This window comes from Pelobates fuscus, chromosome 1, assembly GCF_036172605.1.
Source record: "Pelobates fuscus isolate aPelFus1 chromosome 1, aPelFus1.pri, whole genome shotgun sequence".
Classification (NCBI taxonomy): domain Eukaryota; kingdom Metazoa; phylum Chordata; class Amphibia; order Anura; family Pelobatidae; genus Pelobates; species Pelobates fuscus.
Window position 1 is genome coordinate 444,007,578 of NC_086317.1, and position 13,127 is coordinate 444,020,704.

Below are 13,127 nucleotides of genomic sequence, written 5' to 3' on the forward strand. Positions count from 1 at the left end.
ATGTATGATTTGCCTTTCTGAAATTCTTTCCCTTCTCATCGTTGCAAAAAGCTTAAAGCGGCACTATTGTGCCCTCCTGAAACATTGGTATTTCATAAAGATGGAAATTCCATTCCATTCAAGAGAAATATGGACTACTTTGACTCTGTATCTCTTTTCTGCTTGACTTTTCTTGACGGAGCCCGAGTGTCAAACTCTGCAGCCTAATCAACGACAACTGCAGAGAAACTGTGGGGACTATAGGGGATCTCGCTAAAGTACAGCAGTGACGTTGACGCAGAGCAGGACCGTGCTTGTGTCTGCAAAGTCCCCAAACAGTGACAGTGTCACTTTAAATCTTTCTGAATTGGAAAAGGCTAATTTTGTCCTATTTCCCAGGATCTACATAAGACAATAAATGAAAAGTATGGTTACAAGGAAAGTCTGCACTTACCTTTACCCAGATAAAATAAAATGGAATAATCTGTTAATATACCTGTTGAAACGTTTCCTTAAATTACTTGATATCTATTAACTGGAGGTCCCCACACCTGGTGCTTTTGTGTGATTTACTAATCATAAATCTTTGGTAACTTCTCAAACTCTACCATGGTCTATGGAACCATCTTTATTTACTTTAGAATATGGTATCTTTGATTCTATGTGTATGAATCCAGTCACTTTGAATATGGGCATTTACTTCTCAAAATACCTCCAATGTTTAATGTTTAAAGGGACACTCCAGTGACAGGAAAACAATCCGTTTTCCTGGCACTGCAGGTCCCCTCTCGCTCCCACCCCCCATCCCCAGTTGTTGAAGGGGTCAAAACCCCTTCAGTCACTTACCTGAGACCCCCGCCGATGTCCCTCGGTGGTGGTTTCGGGTTGCCGCCGCTCCTCCTCTTCCTTACATCAGCCAGTGGGTGAGACTGATCCCGCCCGCCGGCTGAGGTGACCTAATGCTGCGCATGTGCATTAGAGCTCTCTATAGGAAAGCATTGAACATGCTCGCAATGCTTTCCTATGGGGAATTGAGGGATACTGGAGGACCTCACACAGCGTGAGGACGTCCAGCGACGCTCTAGCACAGAAAACCTGTGCTATAGACACGGAAGTGCCCTCTAGTGGCTGTCTAGTAGACAGCCACTAGAGGTGGAGTTAACCCTGCAAGGTAATTATTGCAGTTTATAAAAAACTGCAATAATTACAGTTGCAGGGTTAAGGGTAGTGGGAGTTGGCACCCAGACCACTCCAATGGGCAGAAGTGGTGTGGGTGCCTACAGTGTCCCTTTAATATCTTTTAGCTGTGGTGGTCTCTTTATTATTTTTTTTCCTATTATTGGAACTCAGCTTGGGTACTGCCTTTACCATTTTACCATGTTTCCTTTACTCAATATGTGTAATGTTGTATACCGTACGCACGGATAGATCATGTTATATATATATTATGCATTTGGATTAATTGTGATAGCGCAAAAAGTAAGATTAGTTTTTAAGAGCATTATAAAGGCATGCAAAGAATCATGGGAGTTGTAGTTCTACAACATGTGTGGATCTACATTTTGTGCTCTGGTCTAATACATGTCAGCGATTGAGAATATATCTTTCCATAATCTGCTCAGGTTGGGATTTACCAGTAGGTGGTGCCAGAAACCACCTACTATGTATAATAAGAGGACAGAACTGCTTGAAATGCAATGTGTCTGCTAAAGGACATAAACATGTTTGAGTTACCATCATCTTAACACGGCGGAGAATGGAAAAAATAATTACAATATATATATAAATATCTCTAATTCAACAGTTTTTTCTGGCCCGGCTAGATTTTTTTTTTCTTTTTTTTTTTCATATAAAATTGCAAACCTTTTTCAATTCTCAGTTCCTACTTAAGTAAATTACAACCACTATGTCAATCCCAATTTTGTAAGATATATCTAATGAATACATCCTGCTTGCATTAAATGAAACAACAGCTAATACCTGTGGAAGTAGGCTATACAATCCTAGCACAGGGGAGAGGTAAATTGCACTGAAGCACTGTGTGGCTGCCAATAGCCCCTCACTCCCTGTACATGAGGTGAGGGAAGAAGGAAGGATATTACAGAGTTCTTAAAGGACCACTATAGGCACCCAGACCACTTCAGCTTAAAGGGACACTATAGTCCCCTGAACAATTACAGCTTAATGTAGTTGTTCAGGTATGATCTATAGCTCCCTGCAGGCAATCTAATGTAAACACTGTATTTTCAGAGAAAATACATTGTTTACATTGATTAATAGACGGCCACCAGAGGGACTTCCTATCATGCAGGGCCCTAAAAAGGCCCTGTACACGTCAGACGTATTAAAATACGTCTGACGTGTGCAGGAGAGAGAAGGCACTGTGTGCACGCCTTCTCTCTCTAGCCTGTCAGCAGAGGAGGGGGGCAGGCAAAGACCGCGAGCTGAGCTGTCAGTCAGCTCAGCTCGCGGCCGTGCACAGTGCGCGCATGCGCGGTAGTGCGCTCAGGACTTCAGAAGTATGTGCGCATGTGCATCTGTGGGAAGCGTCTGATTGCTCCCTGCTCGCGCCCGCCTATTTTGTCATTTTGACGAAATAGGGGGCACGGCTTCACGAGGCTCCCGGCGCTGGAACCAGGTGAGTAAACAGGGGCTGCCTGGAGAGTCCCTTTAATGAAGTGGTCTAGGTGCCAGGTCCATCTAGGATTAACCATTCCTGCTGTAAACATAGCAGTTTCATAGAAACTGCTATGCTTACCTATGGGTTAACCCAGCCTCTAGTGGCTGTCTCATTGACAGCCGCTAGAGGCGCTTCTGCGCTTCTCACTGTGATTTTCACAGTGAGAAGACGCCAGCGTCCATAGGACAGCATTGAGAATGCTTTCCTATGGACTGGCTGAATGCGCGCGGCTCTTGCCGCGCATGCACATTCAGCTGATGACGGCGAAAAGGAGGAGGAGAGTTCCCCGCGCCGAGGGAGCCCGGTGGGGGAAAGCAGGTAAGATTTAACCTCTTCCACCCCCTAGAGCCTGGCGGGAGTGGGGCCCTGAAGGTGGGGGGGACCTAGAGACCCTATAGTGCCAGGAAAATGAGTATGTTTTCCTGGCACTATAGTGGTCCTTTAAGGCAGCCAAAATGATCTGAGCCCCAGTGATTAGGGAACGGAGCTCAGACGAGGTGATTTGACTGCCTTAAAAGGGGCACTATAGTCACCAGAACAACTACAGCTTAGTTGTTCTGGTGAGTATAAATGGTGCCAGGGATGGATGTAAGTGAATAAAAACCAGTGCTATAACATGCAAATAAAGTGATAGTGCCACCTAAGTGAAAAAACAACTACACACACTTTTTTCCCTTAGGTGGCACTATCACTTTATTTGCACGTTATAGCACTGGTTTTTATTCACTTACATCCTTCCCTGGCACCATTAATTATTCTATTAGGTGGATAGTTAATACTATCAACTTTCCCTCACATTAGCTCCTATCTTTTGCGCTCGGCAAGTGCTTTTCTTTTTTTTGTGTACTATCACTATGGTAACCAGTCCTCTCCGTCGGACGTCCCGATCACGTGACGTTCCGTGCGGCTTCCAATCACTTCCGGGTTCTAACGGGCAGACACTCTCCACTTCACTGCTCTATTGGGTAAGTGTAAATTTACATATTTTTATATTTGATATATATACACTTGATTGTTATGCATCTAATGATCTTGAAAAAGACCCGGCAGGGTCGAAACGTTGATTGATTTTTTGTATACCACACATGGAATAATAAAGCACCATTTTTTTCCTTATACTTGAAGACCTGTGAGTGCATCTTGATTTTTTCAGTTTATATATTTGACGCCTAAGATTTGCACCCAGGCAAGATATACATTGTTGCCTTTTCTAAGGAGAGTGCCAAGCTTTCATCTTTTTATATATATATATATATATATATATATTTTTTAACACTTTTTAATATCTTGCTGATGTTTTGTTTGCTATGCCACACTTTGCATATTAACAGTCTTAGTAGCAAACTCAACATTCAGGAGCATGCATAGTGCTGCCATGGCCAATCACTGGGAGAGGACAATAACGACATGTACACATACATTTTCCCCCGACAAAGCAGTACTTTACTGACAAAGGCCAAAATGCTGTAAAATCGGGGAAACGTGTATGTACTAAGATGGAATGAAAACTTGAGAGATAATGCAACCAGATTCTGCTTTTCCAAAGCTCTGACTCGGACATACAGTCTTTAATGCAAGAGAATGTTGTTCTGTGACAACCATGTAGCGGCTTGTTAAATTCGCTCTGGTGAGTTGCTAGCTGCCGCTGCCCAGATGATACAGCCCATGTTAAATGTGTTCTAATTTTCTTCAAAATTAGAATTTGCAGTGACTGGAAGGCTTGAGTGACTGTCAAAATAATCCATCTTCCATTGGAAGTGGATGAGTCTTTTTCTCATTTGTGTGATTCACTGGAAGCACACTTCTGTAGTCAATGGACCAAACCCAACCTGTGCCATTTTTTTTCTCTTGTGAAGGCAGGAAAGATACCCTCCTGGTTAAAATAAAATGGACATTTGGATTAAAGTAAAGGCTCCAGGCTAAGACAATCTATACCAAAGAGTAATGTCCTCCGGAAATACTTCTTCCAGTGATTACAAAATTGTGTAAATGCCAAGGCAGAGTGTGGGACTTTACACTGGAGGATGTATCTACAATACTGCTCTTAACTACTACATCACGATTATGAACCCATCTACAGCCTCACAAAGCCAAAATATACAAGTTCGGGATATTAAAGATCAAACCCTTACTGAATCTAGCTTGGGGGAGTTTAATAACCTTTTTAGTGAATTGAGAGACTGGCTATATATTAAATTTTGTGGACCATTCAGCAAAGACTTTCTAAATACATTAAAGGGACACTCCGGGCACCAATAAATGTTTTGCATAATCCTGCCTCTTTCGCCACACCCCCTCACTCCAGAAAAATACTTCATCAAGTATATGCACTCAGATCAGTCACTGGCAGTATTAAATTATATGAGCAACAAAACAACCTGCATTGGAAGGAGAGGACACTCAGGGAGACTTATAGTAAGGACATCACTATCTGTTTGCAGTTTCTCTGACTGACTGCAAACAGGTTGTGAATTAAAAGCCACTCACTCAGTGCTGTTGGGATTGAGACTATGTACATACCTTTGATAAGGACGTATTTCTGTCATGAGAGCGGGTGGTTAAGGAGGCAGGATTATGGTGCAGTAGTCTTCAAAATTTGTATTGGTGCCCAGATATTCTCTTTAATATGCATGAAACATGGAACTCTTTTTAACTGTTATCATTGTCTGAACACTAGAGTTTACCAAACAAATTCCGATATCATGGGAGGGAGCCTGACAGCGAATAAAGATGGCCGCTTAATCTTTTTATCCTCCACCACCTCGTGTAAATCTGCTAACATCCTGCTAGATATTCTGATAATGGGGAAAACACACCAAGCTTCCAGCTCCCAGAGCGTCACGGATCCCAAAAAAGGGGTCTCTTACCCCCTCTTTGCGTCAATACCTCTCCATCCCGTTGGAATTGGCCTCCCAGCCTCTGTAGGAAGAGGCCTCTGATGGCACCGTAGCTAATAACCCGACCTTCTCGCCTGAGGAATGCTCCCCGACCTTGGGGGACAGGGACTGGGGATGGTTACTACAAGCCCTACCCACCCATGCTGATCTGGTGGCTGCCAACAGCAATTTACAGGCCTTGATCCAGGCTGACATCCAGGTGCTGCTGGACGATATTCAGGGCCTCAATGACCGTGTAGGACATGGTAAAGCAACCTGCGACCAACTCAGGTCAGCCCACATTCAAGTTGGTGACAACTTGGCACAGCATGCGGATTACCTCCGAGGCCTGGAGCAACACGTGGAAGACTTGGACAACCGGGGTAGGCTAAACAACTTGCGGTTGCGAGGCCTCCCCGAGGTTGAAACCAACCTGGCACACCTACAATCCATCCTACAGGAGATCTTTAACAACTTGCTCCATCAGGACACAACCTCGCCTATAGCATTCGTCCGAGCTCACCGTGCCCTGCATCCGAGGGGACCCCCAGATGCACCACCGCGGAATGTGGTGTGTTGTATGGAAGCGTTTCACGAGTGAAAGAATCTATTCTGCGGGCCAAGAGGGAGGCCAATACTAATCTCCTCTACTCCACATCAAAGACCCGACAAGAGAGACAGCTGCCTTTCACATTTGGACTTTGTAAGCACTAAAAACCTCTTTTATCTTTTATTTTGAGCTGCAATTGTATCCAGACCTGTCCCCAACCACATTTCATTGCAGGAGGATGCTACGACCTTGACCTACAGTCCAAAGATATCAGGTATCGATGGCTGTTCCCGACAGGCCTGTCAGTGAACACACCTGGTGGTCTGGTGGTAGTTCGCACCCATGCAGACTTCATGCATTTGGAGTCTGTAATCTCCCTGTCTCCGCTAAACCTGAGGTGGCCAGACCTGATTGAGTTTTACCTACCTGATCCGATGAGGCAGGTAGCCTTACCCCAGAGAGAACGGATGTGCGTATTGCGACGACCCAAGCTGCTGGACCTGCACCTTGAACTAGGGCCGAGGCAACTCTCTAATTGGCTATCCTCACCGGCAGTCTTGTGTCTGCGGACCTGTTCCTGCAAGCCACTGGGTAGTGCAGGACTCTTCCGACCCTACTTCTGTTCTCACCCCCTCTCTTAGCTTCTCTTGCTCTCCCCATCTCTATCTCCCTCTCTCTCACCCCTCACTCTACTCTCCTCTCCCTCTTTCTCTTCCTCCTCTCTCTTTCCCTCTTCTCTCTTTACCCCCTTATCTCACTCCAACCCATCTCACCCTTCTTTCCCCCATTTCCCCCTCTCTCTCTCACCTCCCCCTTTCTCCCTCCTCGTTCTCTCCCCCTCCCTCTTTCCCTTTCTCTCTCCATCCTCTGCTCTCTCTCCCTCCATTCCTCTCTCTTTATATCCTTCTTTCTCTCTCTCCCTACATCCCCCTCTCTCTCTCCATCACTTTCTCACTCACCCCTTCACTCCTTTTCTCTCTATACTCCTCCTCTCTCTTCCCTCTCCCCTTCCTTCCACCCTCCCTCTACCTCTCCCCTCTCTCCTTTCCTCTCTTTCCCCCTCTCTCTCTCTCGCCCTCTCTCCCTCGTTCCCCCTCGTATTCTCTCTTTCTGTGCCTCCCCCCCTTTTCTACCTCCCCCCTCTCTCTCTCTCCCTCCCCCCTCCCTCCCTACCATCCTATCCGGATCAAGTCCAAGAGAACACTGCATGACGCTATTCTACACGCAGCCGAGACTCCAGGAAGTGCCTATGTACATCGTTGATCAACGATCTAGGAATGTACCTGTAGGACACGAAGACCTACTAGTGGTACAGTGAGGGGAAAAAGTATTTAATCCCCTGCTGGGTTTGAATATTTTCCCACTGACACAGAAATTATCTGTTTATAATTTTAATGGTAGGTGTATTTTAAAAGTGAGAGACAGAATAACAAAAAGAAAATCCAGAAAAACACATGTCAAAAAGTTATAAATTGATTTGTATGTCAGTGAGAGAAATAAGTATTTGACCCCTTCGACTTACTATTTGGTGACAAAACCCTTGTTGGCAATCACAGAGGTGAGATGTTTCTTGTATTTGGCCACCAGGTTTGCACACATCTCAGGAGGTATTTTGTCCCACTCCTCTTTCCAGATCCTCTCCAAGTCATTAGATTTCGGGGCTGGCGTTTGGCAACTTGAACCTTGAGCTCCCTCCACAGATATTCTATGGGATTAAGTTCTGGAGACTGGCTAGGCCACTCCAGGACCTTAATGTGCTTCTTCTTGAGCCATTCCTTGTTGCCTTGGCTGTGTGTTTTGGGTCATTGTCATGCTGTAATACCCATTTTCAATGCCCTGGCTGAGGGAAGGAGGTTCCCAGGATTTGACAGTACATGGCCCCATCCATCGTCCTTTTGATGAGGTACAGTTGTCTTGTCCCCTTAGCAGAAAAACTCCCCTAAAGCATAATGATTTCACCTCCATGTTTGACGGTGTTGATGGTGTTCTTGGGGTCAAAGACAGCATTCCTCCTCCTCTAAACACGGCGAGTTTAGTTGTTGAGAAAGAGCTTGATTTTGGTCTCATCTGACCACAACACTTTCACCCAGTTCTCCTGTGAATCATTCAGATGTTCATTGGTAAACTTCAGACGGGCCTGTACATGTGCTTTCTTTAGCAGAGGGACCTTGCAGGCGCTGCAGGATTTCAGTCCTTGACAGCGTAGTGTGTTACCAATTGTTTTCTTGATGACTATGGTCCCAGCTGCCTTGAGATCATTAACAAGATCCTCCCGTGTAGTTCTGGGCTGCTTCCTCACCGTTCTCATGATCATTGAAACTCCACCAGGTGAGATCTTGCAACAGACCGAGGGAGACTGACAGTTATTTTGTGCTTTTTCATTTGCAAATAATCACACCAACTGTTGTCACCTACTCACCAAGCTGCTTGGCAATGGTCTTGTAGCCCATTCCAGCCTTGTGTAGGTCTACAATCTTGTCCCTGACATCCTTGGGCAGCTCTTTGGTCTTGGCAATGGTGAAGAGTTTGGAATCTGATTGATTGCTTCTGACAGGTGTCTTTTATGCAGGTTACAAGCTGAGATTAGTAGCACTCCCTTTATAAAAGACACCTGGGAGCCAGAAATCTTGGTGACTGATAGAGTATCAAATACTTATTTCACCTATTGACATGCAAATCAATGTATAACTTTTTTGACATGCGTTTTTCTGGAATTTTTTGTTATTCTGTTTCTCACTGTTAAAATATACCTACCATTAAAATTATAGACTGATTATTTCTTTGTTAGTGGGCAAACGTTCAAATTCAGCAGGGGATCATATACTTTTTTTCCTCACTGTAGCTATCATGGACCTTGTTCATAATACTGCCCTGGACACTGGCCATATCATTTTTTTTCTTTTTCCTTTTGTTATCATTTTTTTTTTTCCTTGCACTGTACTCACATTAACACACACCGAGTATGGAATGACTTCCAATCTTTCAGCTCGCATTCGATTGGCTTTATCTTCACTAACCCATTTACGTTACGTATCATGGGACTTAGACGTACATTTTGTAATGAAAAAATGAGCACTACCAGACATCCCCCATCTCAGTGAATAACCAGAGGAATTGCCCTACCTTACCCGGCTTCAGCAACGCTTATCTACAGATATAAAAAAGTTTGTACATTGATTTGTTTTCCCTTTTCCCACCGTACTCACATTTATACATGCAGAGTTTGAAATGACTTCCTATTTTGCTAACCGTCAAATTGCTTTCCACCCTCTAACCCACTCACATTACAGGTCATGTGACTTTTACATTTATTTGCTTTAGAGTTTATGTTGTGACGCACAAATGGACACTACCTGACGCCCCCAATTTGGTGAATAGCCAGAAATATTTCACTACCTTATTCGGCTTCAGCAACAAACTGTGCTGAGCAGGACCCTATAGCCCACACGGCGACAAGCCACTGGTTAAAATTATTATTTATTCACACTTCATTGCATGGTATTTTTATAAAACTTCTCCTCAATTTCCTGGTTGGCTGTCGACGTCATTCCCTCCATTTTTGGGCTTTAGTGACAGATTTTGAGCACCAGCTGGTCTGGGTCAGAGGCTTGACCCGCTTAGTCACCCTTGCCAGTGTAAATACTACATAAATACTACATCCACACTTAAGATCTGCATTCTACCACGTTGATGCTGCACCGACTGGACAGCTGCTTATTTAATTTGCCTGTTTTGTTATTTCACTAATACTTGTGAAAGTTTGGTTATCACTTAATTACTGCTTTTGCATGGAACTGTGATTGGTAGGTGACCAGTGACTCAGGACCCTTTAGGGGATCAGGACTGCATTATCCCAGAGGGAATTTAAGATAATGGCCACAACGCTACACCCTTCTCCTCGGTGGACTTTATACCCCAGGGAAACGCTCACTTGCACTGAGAGATTTTAACCCCTTAACCCCTTAAGGACACATGACGTGTGTGACATGTCATGATCCCCTTTTATTCCAGAAGTTTGGTCTTTGAGGGGTTAAGAAAAAAAACGAGTCTTTTTAGGAAACTAATTTCAGGGAGGGTAACGCTCCAAAACTGACCAATCATATTTACACTCAAGGCTTTTATGGGAATAATCTAGCGAGTAAATCTAAGGGGACCACAATACTCATCCATAAGTCAATCCCGTTTCAACACATGAAAACGCTTGTGGGTAGGGAGGGGCATTATGTGTTTGTGAAAGGGTCTATCCTGGGGCAGACATACATGTTGGCCAACATCTACGCACCTACTTCCAGACAAGGGAAATTCTTATAGTGCAACGTTAAACAATTAATGACATTCACAGAGGGTTTTCTGATCCTTGGGGGAGACTTTAATTTTGCTGTTGATCCTCTGGTTGACCCCTCCAGGGGCGTGTCACCTCCTGATGATCATAAACCTTCTACATGCTCACCATCTTGCTGACTGCTAGTGTGCCCTGCACCTAGATGGTATGGACTATTCCTATTACTCCATACCCCATGCTAGATACTCATGACTGAATTGCTTTTTTGTCCCACACTACTATCTATCTCGGGTGCACAGGGTTGAAATAGGAGTGATGACTTGGATGGACCATGCCCCGGTACTGCTGACCGTATCCTCCTCTCTATTCAGACCTCAGTCTACTCATTGGTGACTTAATGAGACACTCCTTTCTGACCTGCCAAGACACGATACTTTAGCGAAAATGTGACGCCTGACATTCCTGCCCTAGTGGTATGGGAGGCCCATAAGTTCACCATGGGATTTTTCATAGCTAGGGACACAGCTTTGAAGCAAAAATTAGATAGCTCACTGATCAACTCCAAGAATTGGAAACAGCACATCAGACGGACCAAAATTTGACCAGCTTCCAAGAATTGGCTGATCTGAGATGCAAACTAGCTACCCATTTTCACCGCCTCCTGCAGCGATCCCAGCAACATAACAAAGCATATTTCTACGTTAATAGCGTTAAATGTGGCAAACTGCTTGCTCGCATTCTCAATAAAAATATAAATTAGTAATATAGCCAGTCTACAGGATACCCAAGGCCGACCACAGCAACTACCTGACAGAATAGCCGAGGTGGCACATGGATACTTTAATAAACTGTATTCGAAAACAACACCACCGGATTCGCCACAGAATGAACTGGGCTCAGAGTCTATATGTGCGTATCTCAGGGTCCATTCGAAACAACATAGGCGATAGAAGCATTAGAAGCTCCCTTGACGACGGAGGAACTAGCGGCAGCAGTCACAGCCACAAAACGAGGCAAGAGCCCAGGCACGGATGGGCTCACGGTACGTTACTATAAGCAGTTTGTGGGCATATTGTCCCCACATTTCCTGTAAGTATTCAATTCGCTCACTCAAGGTCAGAGAATACCCTCCCAGACACTGACGGTAGACATCACGTTGAAACCCAAGGAGGGCAAGGACTTGGAGCAGTGCGCCAATTATCGGCCAATTTCCCTTTTGAATAGTGACATGAAGTTCTTCACTAAAATCTTGGCTAGCAGGCTGTTACCCTACCTGCCAACGCTGGTAAAACTGGACCAAGTGGGCTTTGTTTCTCACGAGAAGCTAGAGATAATACCGCAAGAGTACTGACGCTGATTCATCAGGCCCAGAGAACCGGGGAGGACCTTCTACTGCTATCCAAAGATGCAGAGAATGCCTTTGACAGAGTGAGCAGGGACTTCCTCTTTCGCACTCTTCAGGTACTGGGAATGGGACCCAATATGTACACCTGGATCACAGCGTTGTACGATAACCCCACGGCAAGGATCTGTATCAACGGGGCTTTCACCGACCCATTCAAGATCCATAATGGCACCAGACAGGGCTGCCCGCTGTCGCTGCTTCTCTTTGTCCTTACCCTTGAGCTATTCCGCCAGGCTGTGAGACACAACCCCGACATCAAGGGACTCAGAGTGGGACCCACGTTGCATAAGGTGGGCGCATATGCGGATGACCTTATATTATTAATTTCTTTGCTAGAAAAGACCCTCCCCAATATAATGCAGGAGTTTGATCGCTATGGCAAGATCCCCCATTTCAAGATTAACTACTCAAAATCAAACGTGCAGTGCCGACCAGAAGGGCCTCAACATTATGCCCATGCTGAATACCTTTAAGAAGAATCTGGAAGAGTGGACGCACCCACACTTATCCTGGCTGGGGTGTATCGCAGTGACGAAAATTAATTTTCTACAGCGCATTCTTTACCTGTTTCAAACACTGCCCATTCATATTCCAACAGCATTCTTCACGTCTCTCAGGTCACTCACAATCAGATACATATGGGGCTCGCACAAGCCAAGGTTGACGTACCAAATACTAACGAGAGCAAAGAATGAAGGTGGGTTGGCGGTACCTGACTTTCATTCATACTACCGGGCTTCCCACCTTCAGAGAGAGTTGGAGTGGGTCAAGGATGGAGTATCCAAAATGTGGAAAGAGATTGAGCAATCCCAGAAGGGAGGTTCCCTGAAGGCACTAATATCGATGGACCCGGCAGCGAGCAGGAAGCTTTCACACCACCAACCTTTCGTTAAGACCACCCTAGACATTTGGCATATGACTGCAACTAAAATTCAACTCTCATCCTTCTCCTTCCCCTTTCACCCTCTGACACATAACTTAGAGTTTCCAACCAGAACGGAGGAGAAAGCATTCACATGCTTACTCCAGAAGCCAAAGTACAAGCCCGGCTTAGTGAACTTGTAGATAGCGCACACCACACTTTACTTCCGAGATTGAGGTATGAACAACAGTGCATAAGCCACATCCCACAAAAACCCGACTTGGTTAGGGCACTGATCCCGTTTGAGACTCTAGGTAATGACACAGTCCTACTACAGCATGCGGTATCCTATGTATATTCACTACTCTTACAAAATAGAAAGCTCCCATCTCCCCCGTACATGGGCAAACGGGAAACATGGTTAGGGGAAACTTTCACAGACCAGCAATAGGGCACGATCTGTAACCTAGTACATCACTGTGCACTAGCCAGT